Below are 24356 nucleotides of genomic sequence, written 5' to 3' on the forward strand. Positions count from 1 at the left end.
GGCATCCCTACAGGGGTGAAGGAGCGGGTGTGTGTCTTCTGAAAACCTCCCACCCTTCAGGTGACTCCCAGGTCCTGCTGGCACCAAGAGCTGGACCCCTGAGGTGTCCCTGCTGGGCAGCACTGTGGTCCATCTCCCCACCATGGAAGACCAGGAGCCTCCCCAGCCAGAGGGGGAAGCCATGGCTCAGGCTGTTCCTAGGTGACCAAGAAAGATGACGTAGCAGGCACGGTCACCACCTCAGTGTCACTTCTGCGTGGCTGAGAGTTCTAACAGACTCACTCCAGGGTTGCGAGGTGGAGTGGTGGGCTCTGCACCCCGGGGGCCAGGTTCCCCAGAACTGCCGGGCCAGGCTTGGGGTGGGGAGCTGCAGAACAGGACTCGGGGTGACGAGGGAGGTGACTTCCTGTTTTCCTCCTGCCCCTCCTTAGGGTCTGCTGTGGGCTCTCCCTTGCCCGTAGGTCAGGACCATGGAGAGCGTCCCAGCAGCTCCCTCAGGGCAGGCCTGTCTCCTTTGTGCACCTGGAGGCTGGGAGGCTCTCACTCCTCACGGAGACCCACTGGGGGAGCACCCAGGACAGGCGCGTCACGTCCCAGGAGCCAGCAGTCAAGGCTGGGTCCAGGGTCTGCCGTTTCAGCATCACCATCGTGTGGTCTAAGGCCCGCAGGCTTCCATTTTCCTTCTTCCACCAACTGCACAGCAGGAATGTCACCATCCAGGGACAGAGGCCACCTGTGGTGTTCCCAGGCAGACCTGGGTCCACGTCCATTCCACCGGGGTGCAGTCCTGTGCCCTAGCTGCAGAGCTTCTGCCCAGGAGGAAATGGGAGTGGCCTGGGGACAGGACATGGCAGTGTGTCTGCCCTGGTGGACGTCTCAGGGGCTGCCTGGGGCCAGAAACCCCGGGAAAGTGCTCAGCTCTGGGAGCCTGCCCTGGCCTTCAGGAGTCCACCGCTGAAGACGAGCCTCATCAAAACGCTCCCACAGTGAACTCCTGCTGTCCCCTGCCACTTCCACCCTCAGAGGGTGCCCACGCCCAGCAGATGGAGAAGGGAGCTGGCCGGACATGAGGGAGTCCAGGGGAGGGCAGGGCTGGTCCCTGGAGCTGTGGGGAAGGGGACAGGATTTGGGGGCCACCAGGGTGCCCGGGCTCCCCCTCAGCACAGCTGGCTGCTCAGTGCTCCAGCTTGAGCTGCACAACTGTCCCTGGTGGCCCCCGGGCCCTGGAGCTTTGGCTCTGCCTGAGCTGCAGGAAGCTGTGCCTGCTCCATGCCAGATGGTGGCTCACAGGCAGCGTCTGCTCTCACCATATGGAGGGCAGGGATGTGAGCGGAGGTGTCGGCAGGGCGCGTTCCCTCGGTGGGAGGAGAGCGCGTCCCGGCTTCTCTCCCAGCTTCTCTCCCAGCTTCTGGCGGTTGGCTGCAGTCCCCAGGATGCCTGGCTGGAGGGACAAGCGGCCTGGCTTCGCCTTGGTCTTCCCCCGCCTTCTCCTGGGTGACGGGCTGTGTTCCGTGAGCCTTTGAGGAAGGAAGTCTGCATCACTCCTCTGTGACCTTGTCCTGGTCAGTGACATCTGTGAGGACCCTATTTCCAAACAGAGGAACATTCGGAGGCGGCAAGGGCGGGCGAGGACGTCAATGGTGGACTTTGGGGGAATGCAGCTCAGTCCCTACCACAGGCCAGATCCCAGGAAGAACTCCAACTGACGTGATGGCTCGCCCTGGTCACCAGGCCCCAGGACTTGAACACGCAGTGGGAGGGGACAGCAGGCACTTTGCCCCACGCCCCTGTAGGGAGAACCCCCATCCACTCAGAGAAGTCAGGACTCCCGTGGACAGTCCCCTGGGCCTTCTGGTTGGCAGGCAGGGCTCTCCTGGATGTGTTTTGGCTTTGTCCCCTGAGAGCACCGGGGTTCTGGCCTGGAGGGGGGTCCCCCCTCCCTCATGGCTCCTGGCTTTTCTTCTCTGAACAAGGATGTCATCTGGGGTCCAGATGAAGTTGGTGAACACCCACTGACTCAGCTGGTGACCTCAAACAGGAGGCTGGAAGCCCCGTGCCCAGCCCCTTGGCCTCGACCCTGCCCTTGGGGAGAGAGGAGGGACAGCCCCCTCTGGGTCAAGGCCCTTGGGCAGTGGATCTTCCCTGCTGTGCTGTGGAGCAGCCGCCTAAGCGCCTGTGCTTAGACTGACCCGGGAAGGCTGGTCCGGCCCAGGAGGGCCATCCCCAGGGTCTGATGAGGCCCAGGCTTGAGCAATTTACAGCCGTGGAAACTGAGGCACGGTGAGGTTAGGGACTCGCCTGGGTCACTGGCTGTGTGGGCTGGAGCCTGGTCGGAGCCTGGATCCTCTGTCCCAGGATTGAGGCTGTGAGCCCCACCTTCCCTTGAGCCTCCTGGGCCTTGGTGTCCTTGTCCCCGTGGGCTTGCTGTGTTGACCATGCGAGTCAAGCTGCCCACAAGCCACCTGCTCCAGGCTGCGGTGCTCCCCTTCACTGGGGCTGGGGGCCGCTCCTGGCCTCTCCAAGTGGACCTGCCTCTGAGAAGGCTGGGGTTGGCTTTGGCTTCCTCGCTCCCCCAGCTAGAAGCCCCTCCTTCCCAGCCACCAGCAGGCCACCTGGAGCCACCAGCTGGTCATGGCTTTGCACCTGGGCTGGGAAGGTCACCGGTACAGCCTGGAACTCAGTGCCAACAGCAAGGCTGGGCAGTCGACTGGCTTCAGAAGAGGCCATCCCCTGCCGACGCTGAAAAGGCCACGTGATCTGGTGGCTCTGGGGCTGCAGGTGGGTGCCTGGGAGGAGGAGGAGAGGGTGGTGGCCTTCCCCATCACCTCCCAGTGCCAGCTGCCCCGGCCTGGGACCCGCCCTGACTGCTTTCTCCTTCTGGCCTCCTTCTCCCCATGACCAAAGCTCGTCCAGAACATTCCATGCTACACCTGCTGCCCCCAAGCCCACCCCTTTCCAGCTGTGTGGTCAGCTAGAGCCGAGGGCTCCCCGTGGGCCCATGAGGGCCACTCCTCTCTCACCACCTTCTTCCCGAAGTGTGCCTTCAGGGGGCTCAGCACCTCACTCCAGGCAGGTGACAGACTGTGGAAAGAGGAGAGTCGCCAGCGCTCCTGCTGGGGCCTGTGCTTGGCCCTCTCTGGGGGGTGGTTGTCTAACAAATCCTCACAAGAGGGTGTGTCCTGCACCCAGGAGCCACAAGGCTCCGTGATGCTGTGGTCCTAACAGATGTGCTGTGACTCCCCAAGTGGACTTCTCGGGGTGCCTTCGGTCACCTGCACTGGCTGTACTTCAAGTGTTCACAACCATGTGTGGCTGGTGCCGCCATGTTGGACAGTGGCCACCTAGGTGGTTTCACACCACAGGAAGTTCCACTGGGCAGCCCAGCCCTGGATGGCCCAACGGTGCCACTGACTTAGCTGCAGAATTCTGTGAGTGTGCATGGGGTAGCCCTCCTGGGTAGCCATCCAGGGAGTCCATGGTCATCTCCAGCTACCCAAGGCCATCCCCAGGTGGAAGATCCAGCACCATCAGAGCTGGCCCCATGCTGTGTGACCCGGAGGCAGGCCGGGAAGGACTCTCCTGGGGACACCTGGGTGTCAGCACCAAGCTACTGGGCCATCTCTGACTCTCACCATGGAGAACGAGAGCAAGGCTTTGGAAAAGTCCTGACTCCTGACAAAGAGGTCAGACTCCTGATGGAAGCCAGGGGAGCCTGGAGGGGAGTCCCCTATGTCCCTTGGTGATCAAGGGTCTTTCTTGCCAACTCTTGGTGGACTTGAAGGTGTGTCTTCTGGTCCCACAGCCTTCCTGGGAGAAATACAGCTCAGGTGTTGGGGAGCAGAGGCCCCTGTGTGGGGTAAGCCTCTCTCTTCCCTCTCCACCAGAAGAGAGCTCTGGAAGTCCAATAATGGAGAGCTTATCAAGCTCTTGAGGTCGGGCTGGGTGAAGGTCTGCCTGGAGTACAGGCTGCTGCTAAGCTGGATGCGAGGTCAGGAGATGCCACAGATGGAGCTGAGACCTCACATGCTCAGCCAAGAGGCGGTGGGGCAGGAGGCACAGTGGGCGGCCCCATCAGCGCTCACAAACGCTGTCCAGGGCTTTCCTCTCGGGGTGCAAACCACCCAGGGGGTCCATGCGGGGGCCCCTCTCAGCAGCCTCTCTGTGTGAACAGGCCTTCCTCGACCCCTGAGGCTATGGGTCCCCAGAGCACACGCACACACCCACACGTACACACACGGATGCACATGCCCATATGCACACACACAGAGGGGTGGAATCCCAACTCACAGAGGTGGAAAGGCTCCGATTCCTTCTTCCGGTCCCCACAGCACACGGCTGGTGTCCCACTTTGATTTGGTAATCATCTTTTCTCCTTTCAATAGCTGTCAACTGCCAGCTGGTCCTTTGAAAATAATACTGAAAAAAAAATGAAAAAAAAGCACATGAGACTTTTCAGAAAGTTTTCCCTGGACAGCCCAAGCCGCTCAGTGGCCCATGAGGGGCCACTCCTCTCTCACCACGCCTTGCCCAAAGTGCACCTTCAGGGCTCATCACCTTACTCCAGGCAGGTGACAGAAGGTGGAGGTTGGACTGTGGTAAAAGGAGAGTCCTACGCGCTCCTGCTGGGGCCTGTGCTTGGCCGGCTGGGGGGAGGGGGGTCCTCTAACACCCTCCTCCTCACCTGCTGCCCCACGTGCCCTGCAGCTGCCCCCCTGAGCCGCCTCCTCACTGTCTGCACCCCCTGGCACCCTCCGCTCCACCCTCACTTCCTGGATTCCTTTCCCGGGTCCAGTCCACTCCGGACACAGCCCACAGCTGAGAAGCCCCAGTCCTCCCAGTCCTTCCGGGTCAAGTCCAGGAAGGAGCTGGCCTGGTCCCAGAAAAACAACTGCACACCTCACACCTCACACAGCGGCTTACCCGATTCTGACTGAGATGTTAATGGGATCACGGGGGTTTATTTAAATTGTAAATGACAAATAATTGACCGCATTGACTTTGCTGCTCTTCCTGGAGGCCTCCCTGCCTATTTTGGGGTCCCCAGGCCTCAGAGGTTAATTATCCAGGATGCTCCTCCTCAATATGCAAGCCCCAACCTCAGTGCCTGGTCAGTGCTGAGTGTCCTTCATAAACACTGCCGCCCATTCAGGTTTCTCAATCAATGTCACTTAGAAGACCAGGGACTGCGGCATGAGGAACACTTAGCTCACAAAGTCAGTGTGTGGGGAGCCCGTGTTGGAGGAGGGCTGGAGGGAAGCCGGGACGCCCCGACCCTGCAGGGGGCCCCCAGACCCTGCCTCAGGCTCCTCTGTGACCCCCTTTCCGAAGTTCAGCTGCCTCCCCTCCGGGCCTCCTGCTGGTTTTAGGGGAGGAGAAAGAGAACATTTAGAAACAGCACAGTTCTGACCCACACCAAAAATACCCACATCAGAGCCTTACCCGTGACTCGGCTGGTGTGAAAGACAGCCTCCTTGTCACGGCTCAGTCACATGAGCTCAGAGACCAAAATAGAATGTTTGGCAACTAGTCAAGTATCATCCGCCGCTGCACAGGGAAGGAGGGAGCGCCAGGAGCCCGGGTGCAGGGGTGGGGGCTGCGGGCTGCCTGCCACCTGCCCTGCGCTGGCCCCGGGGCCTGGGGCAAGGCAAGCCCTGCTTTCCTCAGGACAACGGAGACCGAGAGTGGGTGCCCTCCACGGACCCGCAGAGGAGGCTCACGGTGGGGGATGCCTCGGAACGTCTCGGGCCGGCATCTTCTACTCCCGTGAAAGAGTCGAGAACCCAGGTCCCACGGAGACAGGGAGCCACCTCAGCTCCCGAGAGCCAGGCCTCTCCTTGCCAACCGTGCACAGCCGTCGTCAGTCCATCAGCCGAGAGGGTTGAAGACCCAAAGCACAATGAGGTGGTCCTGCTTTCCAGAGGGCAGCTCAGCAGCAGGGTGACCACTTCCCCCAGTCCAGCTGCCTTGGCTCCCCTGCCCTGGCACCCAGTCTTGCCTCTGGACACCGTGTGGCCTGTGCGGGGGCCCTGCACCCCAGGGCTCCCTCTTCCCCCTCCGGCACCTCCTGGCTTTCCCCACGGGGCCCTCCGCGTCCACCCCACATGCAAGCGGCCCCCTTTCTTCTTCCTCCGGCTCCCGCTGCCTCCTCACATGGTGCAAGGACGAGGGTCTCTCGGGCCTCTTTTATCAGGGTGCTGAGCCCTCCTGTGAGACTCGTGAGCCACCCCCAGAGCCCCACCTGCTTCACCCCTGCGTGGGGTCAGGGCTGCACATGCTGAGGGGCCATAGCGGCCCTCACACCTGCCCACTGCTGTTCTCCTGGTCTGCTCTTCCTGTATCGTCACCTGTGAAACCTGCCTGCTGGGGTTGGATGGGGTGGCCCCCCGGGTGGATGTGGAACTGGTGGGGGTCCTCAGGTCGCTGTGGTGTGCCCGACCCTTGTGAGACCAGGTTACTGGTAGAAGCCTGTGCCTGGCCCTACCCAGCCTCCCAGGCCTCCTATTTCCAGATGTGATGGCTCCGCCATTGCCATTGCCGAGAGGTGGCACAGCCAAGAAGGTCCTCCCAGAGCTGGGCCCACGCAGGAACCCCATTTGAACCTCCCAAACTGTGAGCTGAACAATCTCCTTTTATCAGCAGCCCGCCTCAAGTATTTAGTTATAGCAACAAACGCTGATGATACGCTGCCCAACGTCTAGACCCAGTGACGGTCTTTAGCGGTGCTACCGACGGGAGCTCCCTGGTGAGACGTCCAGCCACCGTCTCCACACCCCAAGCACAGAGGCTGAAAGGGGCTCCCGGGTACAGATCACTGCTGCAGCTGTTCACTCACAGACCACGTACGCCCTTGGGAGGGTTCTCATCGCTCAGTGGGTTCTCATTCCCCTCCTGCAGGCCTGGGCACAGGGTCTGCGTAGCTGGGCTCAGCCATGACCCAGGAACCCAGGTCCACTGGCCCAGCCTGAGATGAGCAGAGGGTGAGCCTCCCAGGCCCTGCTCCTGGCCTTGTGATTGGTACCTGCTGACGCAAGGGTCCGCCCCTTTCCCACTGTCTCCTGCAGTGCGTGAGGGTCCTACCGCTCCACATCCTCGCTGGCCCTGGAGCGGCGGTGTCTTGGATCTGGTCGCCCTGATGGGGCTGTGCTGGCATCGCATCGGCACTTCCCTGGTGCCCTGCATGTCTGGCGAGGCGTTGTGAGGTTTTCTTGTTCTCTCCTCATTTTCTTACTGCTGAATTAGAGTCCTGGGCACGACGTGGGTAACGGTCTTTTATCAGATGCATTTTTTTGCAAACATTTTCTCCCGGTCTATAGATGGTTTTCTCGTTTTTTTGACATGTTTTTAATCTTGCACAGGTTTTTAATCTTGATGAAGTCAGCTTATCGGTTCTCTCTTCCACGGATCGTACCTTCGATATTGCTGTTTAAAAAGTTACCACCAGACCCAAGTCACCTGGGTCTCCTCCTGTTATCTGCAGGAAATTCTGTAGTTTTACATTGCACACCTCGACCCCTGATCCATTTGGGGTTGATTTCTGTGGGGGGAAGGTCTGTGTTCACATCCAGCTGTGCCAGCACCATTTTGAAAAGACAATCTTTGCTCCTATTTCAACTCTACCCTTTTGTTAAAGATGAGCTAACTGTATCTATGGGGGGTCCACTGTGGACTCTCTATTCTGTTCCATTTATCATTTGTCTTTTGTTTTTCCAATCCCACACCGTCTTGTAGCTTTATGGTCAACCTTGGAGCTAGGTATGGACAGTCCTCAGACTGTGTCCCTTTTGCCTCTCCAGCTAAACTCTAGGATCAGTGTGTTGATGACTACAAAATAACTTGCTGAGTGTGCCATCACATTTCCATGACTGTGACAAAAATACGGGAGAAAACCAACTTAAAGGAGAAAGGTTTGTTGGCTCACAGCTCCAGAGGTCTCAGCCCACACTTGGCTCCATGCTGCGGGCCTTTGGGGAAGCGGCACTTCATGGCGGGGAGTGTGCAGCAGAAGAGATGAGCTCACCTCCCAGCAGCTAGGAAACAGAAAGGAAAAGAAGGAGAGATTAAGGGAGTGTCCAGGGACAAAGTGTGGTTCCCAAGGGCACAGTCCCCAGGACTCTCTCCCCTCCACTGAGCCCCACCTCCTGTAGCTTCTGTCACCTCCCTGTATCCCATCAGGTTATGGGTCCATCAATGGGTCGATTCATTGATGATGTTAGAACCCTCACGATGTCATCATTCCCCAAAGCCCCTCTTCTGAACTCTGCTGCACTGGGGACCAAACCTTTGGGAGTCATTAGAGATTCAAGCCACAACACTGAGATTTGAATTGTGATTGTTCAAATCCGTAGATCAAGTTGGGAAGAACTGATGTCTTGGCCACATCGAATCTTCCTATCCATGAACATGGGATGTCCACTGATTTAGTTCTCAGGAGATGTCCTTCTCTAGAGTCACATAGCGTTCCTCATACGGCTCATGTAAAAATGGGCTTAGCTTTATCACAAAATATTTCCCTTTGCGAGTGCTCATATACATGGTAATGTGTTTTTAATTTTAAAATCCATTTGTTCTTTGATGGAATATAGAAAACCAATTGGCTTTTGCAAATTAACTTTGTGTTGTGCAATGTCTCTATATAATCAGGTATTCACTCCAGGAACTTTTGTCAATTCTTTGGGGTTTTCTACATAAATGATCATATCTTCTGTACACAAGGACAGTTTTATTTCTCCCTTTCCAAACTGTGTACCTTTAATCCCTTTCTTGTTTCCTTGAAGTGTGTAGGCCTCCCATGTGATGTTACAGATGATGTGAGAAGGGGAATCCCCCCCCCTCTTGTGTCTGATCTCAAAACCATTCTAGAGTCAAGGCTTCCTGCAGAATGCTGGTTCTTGGAGTCTCAGCAGAGCAGAGGCGAAGAACTGGCTACTGCTGCTTAGTAGGTGAGGTGAGGCACGGCTTGGCTCACCAGTAGCCAGGCTCATGGACAGGGCATGCTGGGCAGCACGGTTAATTAGCCATCCACTTTGCCATAGCCAACTGGAAGCTTAGAAGTGTGAACTGTGTGGACTCAGGGGGAAAACCCAGCTCTTGCTCATGGGAGGGCTAAGCAGGGAGAAGGCGGGCAGGATTGACAAGCTCTTGAGAGGTTGGTGTGACTTCCCGTCCCTGGTTGAATCCGGGAGCTCAGCCCCAAAAGAGATGCTGGCCCCTCTGAGGTGAATGTAGGAATGGTCAATGGGAGGGAGGGGACCCTGGTGGCTCAGGGCACCTTCTCGAGAAGAGATGTGGAGGGGAAGATGTCCAGTCACAGCACCCTCGAGGGCAGCCAGAGGGCAGAACCCAGTAGCTGGGATGCTGAAAGGGTGGACACATGGGGCAGTCTTCAGGCCTGCTCCTTGTGTCCACTCACTGCTCCTCTGGGGAACCCTGGACATGTGCTTGAGATGGGGGGTTCTGTAAATGTGGGGGGCGAGGGACAAGGTGTCAACAGAGCCAACAATTGGAAGGAATAAAATGAGATTCTTTTTTTGAGGTGGGAAAATCAGTGTCCGGCAAGGACCTGACCAGCCCTCCTCAACATTGTCAAGGTCACAAGAGACAAGGAAACTCTGAGAAACTGTCCCAGCCTCAAGAATCCTAAGGAGGTCTGAGAGCCGAAGGTCACGTGGGACCTGGGAGGATCAGGTGAGGCCTGAGGAGGTCCCGGTTCAGCCTGGGCCTCAGTGGATGGTATCCCATCTGAAGGGCCCCTTCTGTATCGCAGATCGGCAGCCGACTCCTGATGCTAACGGCAGGGGACACAGGCTGTGAGGTGCAGGGGAACCGCTGGTCACTGTGCAGATTTTCTGTAAGTTCATGACTGCTCCGAAATAAAGCGTTTCTTACAAATCTCCTTCCGTTTATCTAGAGTGTTCAAATTCATAGACGCAGACGTAGGGCAGTGGCTGCCAGGGGCTGGGGAAGGGGCACTGGGAGCTCGTGTCTGATAGGGACGGAGGAGTGCTGTGGGTGGAGTGTGGGGACGGGGCGCAGAAGCTGGGCCTGCTGGATGCCACTGAGCTGTGCAGGAAGCCTTGGCCGAGGTGGCCTGCTGCACTCGTGTGTGTGTGTGTGTGTGTGTGTGTGTGTGTGTGTGTGTGTGTGTGCCGTGATTGATGGTTTTTAATTCCCTCCTTCCTCCCGCTGTTGCAGCCCCACCCTGTGTTATGGGCTATTCTGGAAACCCGCTGGCTGGCATCTGTCCTCCAAGCCCTGGGGTCCTTGGGGTGCCCAGCTCAGGAACGAGCGTCTACACCCAGTGCTGTCTTGTGCTGGGAAGGCACGTGCCGGCCAGGCGTCTGCACCCCTGTCTGCAGGTCAGCACCCCGTGGACCCAGCCTGGTGCTGCACTGCTGCTGGCCACAGCTTCACAGCCTCCCAGTGTCCTGCGGAGCATCCAATAGGTAGGTATGTGGCCGCCTGTGGTTGATGGTGGCTTCTTCAGGACCTTCATGGGGGGACTCTGCTGGGGGACTCTGCTCTGGGCCTCTCCATCCCTGCCACAGAGTGTGGAGACCGTTTTCCTCACAGTTTCCCTTTCCTGCTTTCACGGTGTCTTTCCCACCCAACGTCCCCTCCCCTCTGGTGACAGCCGTTCACTGCTGGTGGCAGGCTTCCTCCGGGCATGATAAGTCGTCCTCATTGTCTTTCCAATAGCCCCACAGCCAATAAAAACCAGCCAAACAGTGAAAGGACACTCAGACTGGTCCCCAGAGGGCCATGCAGACCTGAGATGTTGCTGGTGGTGATCAGGGGTTCTGTGCCTTTAAACAAACAGCCCAGTGACAAGGAGCCTTCAGTGAGCAGGGGCAGCGCCTGGGGGCAGGCGGGGCTGGGGCTGGGTGCACTGGGAGGGGTGGGAGCTGCCTCGGGGGTGGCCTAGGACACAGGGCTCACCCAGCCACTGAGGGGCAAGGACTGCTCTTTCTGTCCCTGACTGTGTACCTGTGGTGACTGGGCGTGGCACCCCTAAGTTCCCAGGGAATGTTCACAAAACCCACGTCCAGGTCTTGGTCTCCTCTGCTCTGGGGCAGGTGCTTGGGGTGGGGGGCGGGACTGCCAGGATCTGTGGCTTGAAAGGCAGGGTCACCAAGGGCAGCCAGGTGAGGTCACAGGGCAGCGACCTGGGGCGGTCAAGCTCATCTCCCTTCTCAGGTGCCTGGCTGTCAGCTGCTCCCCATCTTGTCCCCCTCAGCAAGGGACAACAAGCCCTCTCCTGTCTCACCAGACGTGGGAGGGGAAGGAGAAAGTGCAAGCTCTGCCCGATCCCTGTGCCCATCCAACTCCTCTCCCCTCCCAGTCCTCCCTGGGCCTGGATACAAAGGAGGACCTGGCAGGGCAGCACACCCAGGTCCCTCCTGGCCCTGCAGCCCACACCTGTCCACGCTGGGGTCCAGGATGAGCCCTGCCGGGGTGAGGCCAGCAGAGGCTGCAGCAGTCCGCCAGCCAGGCCTTCCCGGGGTGAGCGGCAGAGAGGGCTGCCGGGGGCAGGCTCGGGGTGGGACCTGAGGTCCTCAGAGCGTCCAGAGAGGGCAGGGTGGGGGAAGGGGCTGGGGTGGGCGTGGGGGGAAGAGGAGGGGAGCTCCAGCGGGCTGTAGGGGTTGACGGCAGGCCATCTCGAGGCACGAGGACACCCAGAGAGCTGGTGGAACATTGCTTCCAGGAGCCTCAGTGAGGGCGCGTCCCCAGGAGGGTGGCCCGGAAGTTGTGCCCTGAGCAGGGCCTGGGTCTCGCCCTGCCATCGCTGGGGTCGGGATAGAAGGGAATGGCAGAGTTGGGGCCCTCGTCCTCTCCTGGCCTTGGACATCAGGAGCTGCAGAAGTGTCGTCCCCCTGGGCACGGCCCATCCGAGGTGGCTCAGTGGAGCCACTTCCCAGTCTCTGGCACTAAGGACTGCCTCGTCACCCAGGGCTGCGGGCTGCACAAATCCATCTCCCTGGGGGGGGCGCTGAGCCCTGGCTTCCTTCCCCCTCATAGGACTCAGAGGGACACGCAAGCTCCAAACAGAACCCCGAATAGAGACGGTGGACAGAGGCTGCTGGGCTGCTTCTAGGGCAGGCAGGGCCACAAGTCCTCATCTTTGTGGCCCTGCCTCTGGCCTATGCAGGACCCTGGGCCAGCTGCGTCCTTCTTGAGGCCACAGCAGTGGCCCATCGATCCCATCTGTCCCCGGAGTCAGGAAAGGACTTTAAAAATCCCCAGCAGTTGACACAAAAGGCCTTTTCAGGGCATTTCAGCTAACGAGAGACCTGAAGTCCAGGTCCTGAGTGGCCGATCTCTGTCCACACTGCCCTGAGAGAAAACAGACATCAAAGTCATCCAGGCCCATGCTGCAGGTCTCCCTGGGGGCTTCGACCCTGGCAATTGCTGAGATTTCCCCCTTCACCACACAAGCTGAGCGTCTGGATGTCAGCCGCCCTGGGCACCCACCTCCATGTAGAGTAGATGTGCAGACTGGTAGCCCAAACGAGGTCAGGTCAGCCACCTCTGACACCGTAAGTGCTGCCTCCAGTCAGGCTGCTTTCTTCTGCGGGATCTTTGGGGCCTCCTTTGACGTGGCTGCGGGCACAGGGCTTCCATCCCGCAGAGACGAGCCAGCATCCAGAACGCAGCTCTTGGAGTCAGTGATGGATGGGGTCATTTCTGGAGCACCCCAGCTGGCCCAGCTTGGTCTGGACACGGGCCCTTCTGCCTCCCCATCAAGGGCATTGGTGGAGGCTGTGGGATCCACTCAGGTATCCAGTCATTGGAGCTCACGGGGCGTGGTGATGCGGTTCACTCTACCAGCCCCTGTTGTGCACACGGTGGGCGTGGAAGGAGGTGAGCACAGTCCTGCCCCGCTCCACTGTGCGCAGAAGACCGGAGGCCATTAAAGCACACTAGAGACGAGCCGGCTGTTAATGGAGAGGCTACTCAGTGCTCCTCACTGTCACAGGCAAGTGGCCTGAGGTTTGGACACTTGGCTCCACTTTGTAGGTGGGGTTTGAAGACCCCAGAAGTGGGTCGGGACGTGGCCTCTGCCCTCACTCTCCCATCAGGGGTGGCTGTCGCTGGGCTGTCTCCACCGTCAGCCAAGGGAAGCCCCGGCAGGGATGAGGGCCGGCCCAGGTGGCTCTCGGGGATGAGCAGAGGCTCCTGGCACTGCCAGCACAGGGCACACGCTGGCCCAGGGTGGGTAGGGTTTGGACAAGAGGAGAGGGCCACTGGATAGGAGGCGAGAGCCGAGAGTGGAGCCGGGGTGGTGCTGGCCGCCATCAGAACCACAGGCTTGGAGTCCCCGCTGCGTGCAGAGAGCAGCCCAGGAGACCAGGGAGCCCTGGCTCACACCGCGCAGTGGACGCCCCCACTGGCCACACCTACTGGACCACGTCAGGACTCTGCAGAGCCGGAGGACACAGAGCCCTGGCCCCGGTGGGGACCCACAGCTCAGGTCCCAATTCCCGCTGCTCTGCCCCCAGACTAGAAGGGTGCTCTCCAGGGATTTTCCCACGGGTGGAGACCCTGCCCAGGGCCTTGGCCACAGCAGCCAGCTCCTTCCTGCCTTTCAGCCTCCTGCCAATCCAAGCCCAGTTCCCAGGTTGCCGTCTGCCACAGCCGGCCTGCTCCCCACTGCAGGCTGTTGGGTGCCGGGCTGTTAGTGCTTTACGTTAGTTTAGTGCAATTGGAGTCCAAGTGAAAGGAAGCTGGCAAAGCTGAAGCCCCAACTCTGCTTTGGATAAAAGAGGCAAAACAATTAAGTTGTACATAAACGTATCAAAAAAGTGCAAATAAAGAACTTCACAATGATAAACAGTTATTAGATCTGTGGTTAGGAATGACCTTCAATATTGCTACAAATGATGATCTGTTAGAACACATAAAATAAATACTTAACACTTAATATCTATATGCAACACATTTAAGATATTATGCAATATATTAATATATTGATAACATTAATATATTATGCAATATATTATAGTGAATTTAATTTGATCATATAATAAAATACTTTGCATAAGAAATTGCTGTTCTATATGAAATAACTAAATTTGTCTGACTTAAAAAAATAAGTTAAGAAAACATCTTCACAAAACAAATATCCTTCAGTTTTTCTTTTTTAAAATATTTCATTGCATATATGACATACTGGGGTAATAATGATGCCTGACACTGACATACCCCTGAAGACTGCAGAATACTATTTGGTCATGATCTTACACAACATATTAGATACGTGATCTCAATCCTAAGATTTTTCTGGCTCACTTTTCTTCAAATTTAACTACTGTTTAAATTTAAATTTAAAATTTTAGCTGATAAAACAAAAAGCACCATCAGTCAGAAATTCACAATGATTTCTGATAATTTTTCATTTTAGGATGGATTTTCCTAGTGGTACAACGGTTACTGGCACTGTGACAACATTGGGATAAGTTTCTGATATTTTATTTCAAAATATAACCTTTAGTATATCTAGAGCCGACGATTCTCACCCAATTTTTCTATCAAGATTTAACTCTCCATACAAATCAGTTTTAATTAGATTCAGTGTGAATCCGATTTTAAATATAAATAAACACAGTAGCATTTTCCCTTACAGACACTTATTTTTCTTACAATTATTCAGCCATATTGATTGCACAAATCAGTGGCTTCCACAGCTGTATATGACCCTCCCTCCAGCCCTCTCACCCCCTCCTGTTCCGTCGCTCTTCTCCAAGACTCTCTCTTCTATTTTCCTGTCGTTTTCCCCACATATGAGAGAAAATATGTGATATTTGTCTGTTTCAGGTTAATTTTTCTTAATATGACTTCCTCCAGTCCTATCCATTTTTCTGAAAAAATGACAGGATTTCATTCTTTGTGGCTGAATCATACTCTATTTTGTACATTTACCATTTTTTTTTTTTGCAAGAGTTAAAGGAGTAAGATTTATTTAAGAATAGAAATAGGAGCAAGACTCTCGCAGGGTGAGAGGGGACCCGAACAGCAGGTTTCCATCATATATATATATATATATATATATATATATATATATATAATGTGAGTGTGTGTGTGACTGTGTGTGTGTGTGTATTCGTTCAATTCCCATCATATACATATACATATGATACTGGGAGTTGATGCCAGGTATGCTTAGCCATGGAGTGGCATCCATAACCCTTTTTAAAATTCTATTTACAGACAAGGTCTTGCTGAGCTGCTTAGGGCCTCGCTAAGTTGCTGAGGCTGGCTTTGAACTTTCAATCCTCCTGCATCAGCCTCCTGAGACTCTGGATTACAGGTGTGGGTCACTGTGCTCGGCATACCATATTTTTTGAAAGCCATCCATCTGTTGATGGGCATTAGGCTGATTCCATATCTTGGCTATTGTGAATTGTGCTGCAATGGACATGGGTGTGTAAGTGTCTCTTTTGTAATTTTTTTTTTAGTTGTAGATGGACACGATTAATTGATTGATTGATTGATTTATATTTATTGGCCATTTGTACTCCTTTGAGATGGGCGCTCAGATCACTTACACGCTCTCATTCTTTTCAGCCTTTTTGAATCCTTTGTATCCTCTGGATAACAACCCTCCGTCAGACGAAGGGCTGGCGAGATTTCCTCCCCATGCAGGCTCTCTCTGTACTCTGTGGACTGTCTCCCTGGCTCTGCAGAAGCTTTTTAATTTGACGCGATTCCATTTGTCAATTCTTGCTTTTAGATCCTGAGCTGTTGGAGTCCTAGTCAGGAAATTGTTTACTGTGCCTACATCTTGAAAGGCTACCCCTGTTTTCTTCCAGCAATTTCAAAGTGTCAGGTCTTACATGAAGGTCTTTGATCCATTTTGAGTTTACTTTTGTACAGGGCGAGAGGTAGAATCCAGTAAGGAGAAGAAATTATGTACGTCCCATCACCAAGCTCATCTTTGCCAGTTTGGTTCCTTTTTATTAAGTGAAGGGTTTCACTCTTCTGTTACAGGTTTTCCAGCGGATTCTGGTTCCTGGCTGTTGTCCTACTTGGCTTCTTACATGTGCTGGAAACTGAATCCTGCAGAGGACTTGCCACCTGTATCCTCCTAAAGGCAGATCCTCCTCATCAACAAGAGTCCCAGTGCCCTCAGTTCTCTGTCACCTACCTGGAGAAACAAGCTTGACTCCGGACTTGTTACTACGTTGTGAAATAGGGTTTACCTTTTTTTGTCTTTTTGCACCTAGATTATTGGTGAGGTTGGTCTGGGATTTTCTAGTCTCACAGTGTCCTTGTTCAATCCTGATCTCAAATCATGCCAGTGTCGAACCGAGTCAGATATTTTGTTTTTTTTTTATCTATTCTCGGGTACAAGCTGTGTAAGGGAAACAATTCTCTGTTCATTGAAGCTTTTGTAAAATTCTCTTTGAAAAAAATCACCAGAACCTGGCGTCCAAATGATTTTTATAAATTTGGTTTTGCTTACAATGCTGTGTAAGTTTTCAATTTTACTACCAGAAACAGCTACTGATGACGTTCTCGATGCCTAGCATTCCTGATGTGTCTGTGAACCCTTTCTATACTCCTCCTGTTCCTGCACTTCCTATTTTATTCCCTTGACCTTGAACTTCCTACTCAGTCGATTTTTTTTTCCATTTGTTTCCAAAGAAATAGCTTTGATTTTATGGATCGTCCACAGTTTGTCTGACTTTTTGTTTGTTAATTTCTGCCCTTATTTATTATTTCCTTTTTCTCTCTAATGGATCACTCTGTTTTAGAAGGTTCTGAAATCAAATAATTAACTGGTCGGCTTTATAGCCTTATTTTAAAAATGCATCAAGAGCTATGAGTTTACTTTTAAGGGCTGCTTTAGCTATGTCTCAGGAGTTCTAATGCCAAGTGGCACTTCATCCCAGCAGTTTTAGATATTTGGTTATTGACACCCTGATTGGTTCTGTGATCCATGAAGTATGGTTTAGTGAATCTTTTTCTAATTATTGTCAACTTTCTCGGCTACTTGGATTCCAGCATTTCTCCCTCCAGGGGCACATAGAAGGTTCGTGCATTATCTAAGTAGGTAACACAGACTCCAGAGGCTTTGGAAGGTCATTTGGCCGCATTGACCCTGCTCTACCCAGTACTTGCTCATGTTGTCTCCCTGCCGTGGCTCTGGCCGCGGGGATACAGTTTTAGTGATCCTGTCTGGCTCTGGTTTGGGAGCCATTGAACTACCTCTCCCCGTGTATTCAGTCAACTACAACACAGGGTTCTACCCAGCGTTTTCACGACTGTGACTGAGAATCCTGACAAGGGCCATTTAAAGGAGGAAACACCTATTTGAGGCTCGCCTTTTCAGAGATTCCGCCCACAGGTGGCCGGCTCTGCTCCTCAGGGCTTGGGCATGTCATGACGGAGAGCGGGGCGGAGGGAAGTGCTCCCAGGGTGATGGGGAAACAGAGACTGAGCTCAGCTCACCCATATAGAAACCCCAAAGCCACCCCCAGGGACCCACCTCGCTCAGCCACACCCAGTCCATCCTATGGGGGATCAACCACTGACGGGTCAAGGCTCTCCTGACCCAGTCATCTCACCTGGGAACCGGCCTCACTGTCTCTTCCATGAGCTTTTGGGGGGCACCTCTTACCTAAACCACAATAAACACAAGCTGTTGATATGACAATGTTTTATTTTCCTAATTCAGTCTCAAGTTATTTCATCTTTACCTCCTTCTCTCGCTGCTCTCACCCCATATTTTGATTCAATTTTCTTAAATAAATAATTCTCGTCAGGGGTTCAATAGATTGGCCACAACCCTTTTCTCCATTCCTCTGCCTGGGATTGTCAGTAGCGGGCTGCTCTGCTCTAGCACTTGGTCTGCTCATTAACTCAGAGCTCCTGATTCTTTGTCCAACCTCGAGGATTTCTGGCCACCTGTCTTCAAATGTCGCTCCTTTGCTATGTTCTTATTCTTTTCCGTGTGTACGTTGGAAGCTCATTTCATTTTCTGTATCTCTTCTCTATTTGAAGTAAAAAAAAAATCATCAATTAGATATGAACTAAAAATAGATCCATTATTTTAAGAAGCCAAATTAAGGATCCTAGGAATAAAAAATAGAATCATTGGAAAATCATTTTTTAAACCCCAAGTGGAAGTGAAAGAATTTGTGAACTGGAAAGCGGCCCCTGAAGCTCATTCTGAATAAAATACCTGGAGGCAAACCTCAAGACGTGGGGGGTGAAGAGATCCAGAAAGCACACTGGGCGGTCAGTCCCTGGCCCTCACTCCTGGTGCTGGGTCACTCTTGGCTTCAGGTGGACTTTTGTCGAAGCCCTTGTCTCCTCTCCACCACGTGCTTCTTCTTCCGGTCCGGGGAGGGCCGTCTTCCCCGTCTGAGTGTCGATAATCCCTGATATGTGTAAATGATATACATGTAACATATGGCAAAGGAAAGGTGTTCCAAAGGGCAGCGACGGGCGTGCGGACGAGGAGGGAGCAGCGTTGGAGAGGAGGCACAGTTCCAAGTCTGAACTGGATGCCGAGTGTCCTGGAGTCCAGCCCCATGACCCTAGGCCTGCTCGCTGGAGGTGTCTGGGCTGAATGAATGCGGAGGAGCCACTTCTCCAAGCCCCTGACTCCAGGGCCTCTGGGTCGACTTCCTCTGAGGTTGAGGTTGCAGAGAGCCAGCCTCCGGTGCCAGAGGGGACCAGGGCTTGGTGCATGTCCAACCCCGAGGCCACCATGAGTACAGGACCGGGTTTCCTGCCTGCGTCTTGAGAGCAGGCTGCTGGGCAGCCTAATGAAGATGGGGTGCGAGGCTCTGCTGCAGTGGGACCCAGCGAGGCTGCATGGACAGGCCAGCCAGGCCGCCTTTCCCATGGGGCACAGTGAAGCTGACCAGACCGACTGCACTGACCTGAAGAGGTGGTCAGGCAATTCCCGTCTTGAAGTCCACAAATCAGCTGCTGCCTGGTAAAGAAACACTTGATCTGTCAGTGCTGTGGGCTGGCCAGAAGCGGCCGGACTGCTGAGGGTGTCTGCCATGGCAGGGAGAGGTGGATCCCCAAGCCGGGCATGCTGCCCCTCTTGGTAGAGGTTGCAGTTACAGATCAGCGTGTCCCACCTACTTAGAGCCAAACCCAGGACTTCGTGGAAATTGGTGAAATATTTGTGCCAAAGGGCCTCTGCTGAGTGCCCTATGGAGACAGTCTGCCATGGGGGAGTGCTGCCCTGACTTCAGGGGACGTGGGAGGGGGGATAGCAGCACGGGCACCAGGTACCTGCACCATGCATGCTCAGCACAGTGTGACATCCGTTCTCCATGCCAAGGGGACTGATGGGCATACGTGCAGCAAGCAGAGGCTGAATCAGTGGCCAGTGAAACAGTGGCCACACCTTGGCCTTCTAAAAATCCCATCAGTTTAATCTCATTTAACCCAAACCCCATCCTGGGAGGATCTTCAGGCAAATGAACGGCGTTAGGCTGTGCTGAGCCGCGAATCTGACTTAGGGAAAAAGGTAGAGGCTGCCTCAGCCAAAGCCCAGCCACTTGCCCCCTGCGAAGTCCTACCTGCACCGACTCTGGTGGACGAGGACCCGTCCCCTGGAGCATACATGCAGCTGGAGCTCATCCTCTCAGGAAATGATGCTGAACCTGGGTTCTGTGTTTTAAGATATGCTGGACAGGCCTGATGCACTGGTGCTCTGGTCACTTGGCATCAAGCCTGGCCCCAGCAGGTCACATCTGCAAATGAGCAAATCGATGAATCAGGGGGTTGTCAACTGCCTGGTTTGGTGGTGACTTTGAAATGACCTCAGCCTTTACCCTGGGGAATCGACCTGCAATGTCCCCTGCTCCTTTCATGTACCCTGGGGACCTGCCCCGCGGGGGCCACTTCCCAAGGGCGGGCTGTCTTGTGGGTCACCGTCCACTGCGATGCCCTGGATGCCCACGTCAGCACAGGCTGCCATTGTCTTGGAAGTGCGTTGCTCCCTCTGCAGTGAGATAGCGGCTTCCGTGTGGGTGCCTGAAACCCCCAGCCCCGGGCAGTGCCACCTCGGGTCAGGGTGGGCAAGCCAGGCCGGCTTCCTCATCTGGGGTTCCCTCCCTGCTCTCCCTCCTGCAGGTGCCATCAGAAAATCTGGGCCCCTGGGAAAGCAGGAGGAGAAGGCTTCTCTCCGTCTCCCAGGAAGCCCAGCCGTTGTTCTCATCAGGCTCAGAAGAACAGGACCCAAAGGCGCGGTGCAGCTCCTGCTCAGCCCTCTCCTTCCCCCCCCCCCCGCCCCGGGGATGATCAGCCCCCGATGGAACAATGCAGGAGAGGACGCCCCAGGTTGCACTCTGACCTCCACCTGTACCTGCAGTCACTGACCTCCACTGGCAAGTCAGGGCCCCAGGCCTGGAGGGACTTTCTACAGCACTTTCCGGTAGACGGGGTCTCATCAGTGGACGTGAGACAGAGCGTGCGGCAGCTGCGGGCCATGTCAAGGAGTGACTTAGAGACAGCACAGGGGACAGAGTGTGGGAATTCTTGAGTCCGCACCCTCTGTCCCCATGGGTAACTCCTTTGGCCCTTCTTTGCACGATGCCCTTCTATGGGCCGCCAATGCGCCAGAGCTGCTGCTCTTACCTGCAGACTTTGAGTCCGGGTCAGGCAGCACGAGGTGGCTGACCTCCTCTTGGAGCCCCGGGAGCTTCTGGCCGAGCGGGAGTGGCTTTCCCTGTAGATCATGTGACACACCGTGGCAATTGAGGGTAGAGCTCGACTGTGTGCCTCAGGTCTTTGACCTTCCATTTCCTCTTCTGTAAAAGGGAACACGGACCCCGAAGCTCACGGTTGCAGAGCACCTTGCGGGTTTGACAGTGTCCCTGAATGCTGGCCGGCGATGGCAGCTCTGGTGGCGGCTACCACTGGGGGTCACTGGGATGACACAGTTCTGTCACTTTGTGCAGGTCCTGTTGGTGAGGAAGGCTCCGTCACAAACATTTATTGATCAAATACCTGCTTCGTGGGGACAGCACAGGGTGCCCACGCCACCAAGCCAACATTGTCCTCTTCTTCTTTCTCTCAAAAATCTCCAGTTGGGTCTGATGATAGAAATTTGCTCGGTAGATAATGATCCTCCAAAGACGCCCAAGTCCTAATTCTAGGACTACCTTGCCTCATGCGGCAACTGGAGATGATCCAGGATTCTCTGGGTGGTCCGGCGGAACCTCAGGGTGCTCACAGTGAAATAGGGAACCGGGGAAAGTCTCAGAAAGAGGGCAGCAGGAGAGACGGGCGGGTGTGCTGCCTTTGGATGGAGGAAGGGCCCTGAGCCCAGGGTGTGGGCACCACTGGACGTTGCAAGGGCTGGGGGCTGTGTCCTGCCCCGGAGCCCCCAGGAGAGGCTGCCTGCCCCACCCTAATGTAGCCCACCAGGACCCACCTCTCACCTCTGACCTCCAGAGCTTTGGGCTGCTTTGTGCCACTGTTTTGGGGCACTTGGTTACAGCAGCCATAGACACGAACCCACTGGGAATCTGACACAAGTTCCCTATGTCCAGCCCAAACTGGCCAAGTGCTTGCTATAGCAGCCGCCGTAGCAGCTGCTGAATTCATGGGAGGAAGGGGCCGGGGCCAGGCTCTGAGCCCCTGCCTGTGTGGAGCTCACGGTGCCACGGGAAGACCGTGTCCAGCACGTAGTGGGACATCTGGGAGGGATGTGTGCTGGATTAGGGCGTGGGGAGTCTTCTGTGGTCCCAGCAATGCAGCGGTCACTGAGACACTGCGGCCCCACCCGGCCACCTTCCCTTGCTGGCCACAGCAGGTGGGCAGAGTCAGGGCTGGAGGCCACGGGTCCTGGGTGCTGGGAGCTGAGCAGGGGCAGTGCTCCATGGAGCCCAGCACCTGGCCGATCGCCCCTGACTGGAACCCCTTCCTTCTTTTCCCTGCGCTGTCAATCAGTAGAGAAGACACAGAGACATCTAGGGAGTGCGGCTAATCAGCCAGGCACTCCATTAATGAGGCACCATTTTCTGCACTTGATTCTCATTACAGTGAGTTTATTTTCGTTTCTTGTGTAGGAGAAAAAAAAACAGGTGCTCACATTTAGCCTCATCAGCTTCCTGTTACTGTTTGATTCACTTATTATTTTTAAAATAGGTCTATTTTGGAGGAAATGTGACCTGGAAGAGACCCACGGTATTTACTCCAGCGGCTGCTGGGCTGCTGCGGGAGGGCGTGTTCCCGGCGGGGGTAGGAGGAACCAGGGAGCCAGCTGCAGCTGGCCACACACACTGGCCACCGCTGGTGTCCTTTGTCTGTCTGCACAAGTTTCTTCTCTTCCTTTCTCAGAGGGAAGGGCCTGTGTTGACATCTCCAGGTCAGGTGACCAGGGCAGGCCCAGGGCAGGCTGCTGTGTGTGGGGGGGTTGCACCAGTTCCTAAAACGGGACCCTCTGTTCCCAGTCAGCTGGGCACCCTCCCTGAGGGCTCTGAGCCCACAACTAACCTCCTGCCCTCACCTGTCCCTGTCCGCAGTCAGGGTCCCTGTCCACCTGCAGATCCCAGTTTGGAGGTGCAGCTTAGGGACTGCGGTCCTCCCTGAGGGGCAATGGCACACAGTGACCACAGCTCAGAGTCTTCTTGCAAACAGAAGGGACGCCCCGTCTGCCTGCCCATGTGGGATCCGCGACGCTGGCCTCTCGTTGGAGCGCAGATGCGCCATCTTTCAGCCTCATCCCAGGGTCGTCCCGGCCTCCCGCCTGCCCTGTCCGTTTCCTTCGTGAAGGGCGGGCTTCATATAAAAATAGCCCTCCCAGGCATCGTGGGACTCCTCGCAGGTTCCCATAGAAACCAGGCAGTGCAAACATGTGGAGGATTTTTTCTCAAATGAGCCCAAAATTTTATCCTCCAAAGATTCAGGGTCATTCTGTCTCACAATTTGGAAGAACCCTTGGCTGCTTACAGAAGGTCTTTAAAAAGGAATTGATAAAGTGCCCTCGTCCTCTCCGTTTCTCCTGCACTCTCACACACTGGTTTTGTTCCATTATAGAGGAGCCACAAAATGTCACTTCCTGAGGTTTCCAACTCACCCCTCAGGAGCTGGGAAAAAGCCCTTTTGAGATAGAACTCTTCCTCCCCAGACTCGGAAGGCAGAATGGGAAGAGATGCGTCACTCCTTCCGTTTCAGAGCTTGGCCTCGCCCAGGTTAGGTCACTGGGAAACTGTCCATCAAGGAAGCGAACTTGGCCTCCAGCTCTGAATGGGACGTGGGAGGCAGGTGACATGGAGAAGCAGGGCCCCTCACGGCCCGGGGCACCCTGCCTTGCGCAGCCCAGTTCAGTTGAGGTCAACTGCGCTTGGTCAGCGGAAGCCTCTTCAGGGCGTCGAGCTGGAGGGTCAGGAAGACGTGGAGCCAGGGCTTTCGTCCCTGTCCCTTGGTTTCCTTGGAGCTCGTGCTTGGCACAGGCGTGGGGGGCCGGGCCGGCAGACAGGAGCAGAGCCCAGCAGCCAGGCCATGAGGTCATCCCTCCAGGCCCAGCCGTCACTGGTGGAAGCCGCTCCTTGCAGGGAGGACAGCCCTGCAGAGGTGTGCTCTGGCTTCGCCTTGGGACCAGGCCAGGGCCACGCTCCTCTGAGTCCCCCTGGCCCAGGACAAGGGCATGGCTTCCCTGGACAGCAGCCCCTGACTGAGTCCAGCCCTGACCTGCAGAGGTCCTCCCCATGGGTATTTTAAAGGTAAAGGAGCTCTCTCTTGGTTGGGCCCGTCCAGGGCGGCCTCAGCCCAGGAGGACCCTGTGTCTTGGTCAAGGCCTCCATCCTCCATCAGCCACCAGTCACACTCCCTCCCTCCATCAGTGCCCAGAGCTGCATCCTCGCAGGATGTGGGTGGGGGGCAGCAGGGTGCTCAGGGAGCCCAGGCTGGTGGAGGGCTCCACTGGGAAGAAGGGGCTGCCGGCTGTGTGCAGAGGGGCCTCATTATAAAGCCCATCTCCCCCTCTGCAGGTGTGCGAGGAGCACTCACCTGGGGAGACCTTGAGAAGCCATGTGCAGCCCGAGTCTGTCTGGAAGGAAGGGCGGGAGGGTGCCTTCCCCGCCGGCTGCTCCTCAAGGCACTTCCCCGACTTGAAAGGTACAGCGCCCAGTGCTGCACCACGCTGCCCGCCCTTGGAGGCACTTCTCCAGGGGAACAGCGATGCTCAGCTGGCTGTCAGTCGCGGCCCGTGATGGGCCGGGGAAAGCGCTACGCTGTGAATTAAGCTGACTGATGGGGACGCCAGTTTTATTAGCCTTCTTCCTTGGGTGATAATTTCCATCTAGGAGGATGAGTTACTAAAGAGGTCCTGCAGGCGCCTGTTTGGATGATGGAGGCGTTTTAATAAAGCCTGCCTTTCCTCCTTC

The 24356-nt window shown here is 55.4% G+C and overlaps 4 long non-coding RNA genes across 14 annotated transcripts; 2 read left to right on the forward strand and 2 right to left on the reverse strand.

Annotated features, from left to right (window-relative positions):
* Nucleotides 1-675: 675 nt before the first annotated feature.
* LOC144372063 (uncharacterized) lies at nt 676-5484 on the reverse strand. 5 transcript variants are annotated; one of them, XR_013432114.1, is made up of 3 exons: nt 5440-5484; nt 4288-4416; nt 676-1584 (listed from the first exon to the last, which is right to left on the reverse strand). It is a non-coding gene; the product is annotated as an uncharacterized LOC144372063 (long non-coding RNA). The 5 variants fall into 5 exon arrangements; XR_013432113.1 differs by lacking the exon at nt 5440-5484 and adding an exon at nt 4921-5012; XR_013432112.1 differs by lacking the exon at nt 5440-5484 and adding an exon at nt 4767-4972.
* LOC144372064 (uncharacterized) lies at nt 1861-4987 on the forward strand. Its single transcript, XR_013432115.1, has 2 exons — nt 1861-3428; nt 3510-4987. It is a non-coding gene; the product is annotated as an uncharacterized LOC144372064 (long non-coding RNA).
* On the forward strand, nt 5132-24356 carry LOC144372062 (uncharacterized). 7 transcript variants are annotated; one of them, XR_013432104.1, is made up of 7 exons: nt 5132-7904; nt 8775-8939; nt 9533-9684; nt 9764-9847; nt 10192-10442; nt 10696-10837; nt 12016-12878. It is a non-coding gene; the product is annotated as an uncharacterized LOC144372062 (long non-coding RNA). The 7 variants fall into 7 exon arrangements; XR_013432109.1 differs by lacking the exon at nt 12016-12878 and having other exon boundaries at nt 5134-5901; nt 7794-7904; nt 10696-10875; XR_013432107.1 differs by lacking the exons at nt 10696-10837; nt 12016-12878 and adding an exon at nt 23961-24356 and having other exon boundaries at nt 5153-7904.
* Nucleotides 17642-18243, reverse strand: LOC144371848 (uncharacterized). Its single transcript, XR_013431950.1, has 2 exons — nt 18182-18243; nt 17642-17990 (listed from the first exon to the last, which is right to left on the reverse strand). It is a non-coding gene; the product is annotated as an uncharacterized LOC144371848 (long non-coding RNA).

Source organism: Ictidomys tridecemlineatus, chromosome Y, assembly GCF_052094955.1.
Source record: "Ictidomys tridecemlineatus isolate mIctTri1 chromosome Y, mIctTri1.hap1, whole genome shotgun sequence".
In the NCBI taxonomy this organism is placed as follows: domain Eukaryota; kingdom Metazoa; phylum Chordata; class Mammalia; order Rodentia; family Sciuridae; genus Ictidomys; species Ictidomys tridecemlineatus.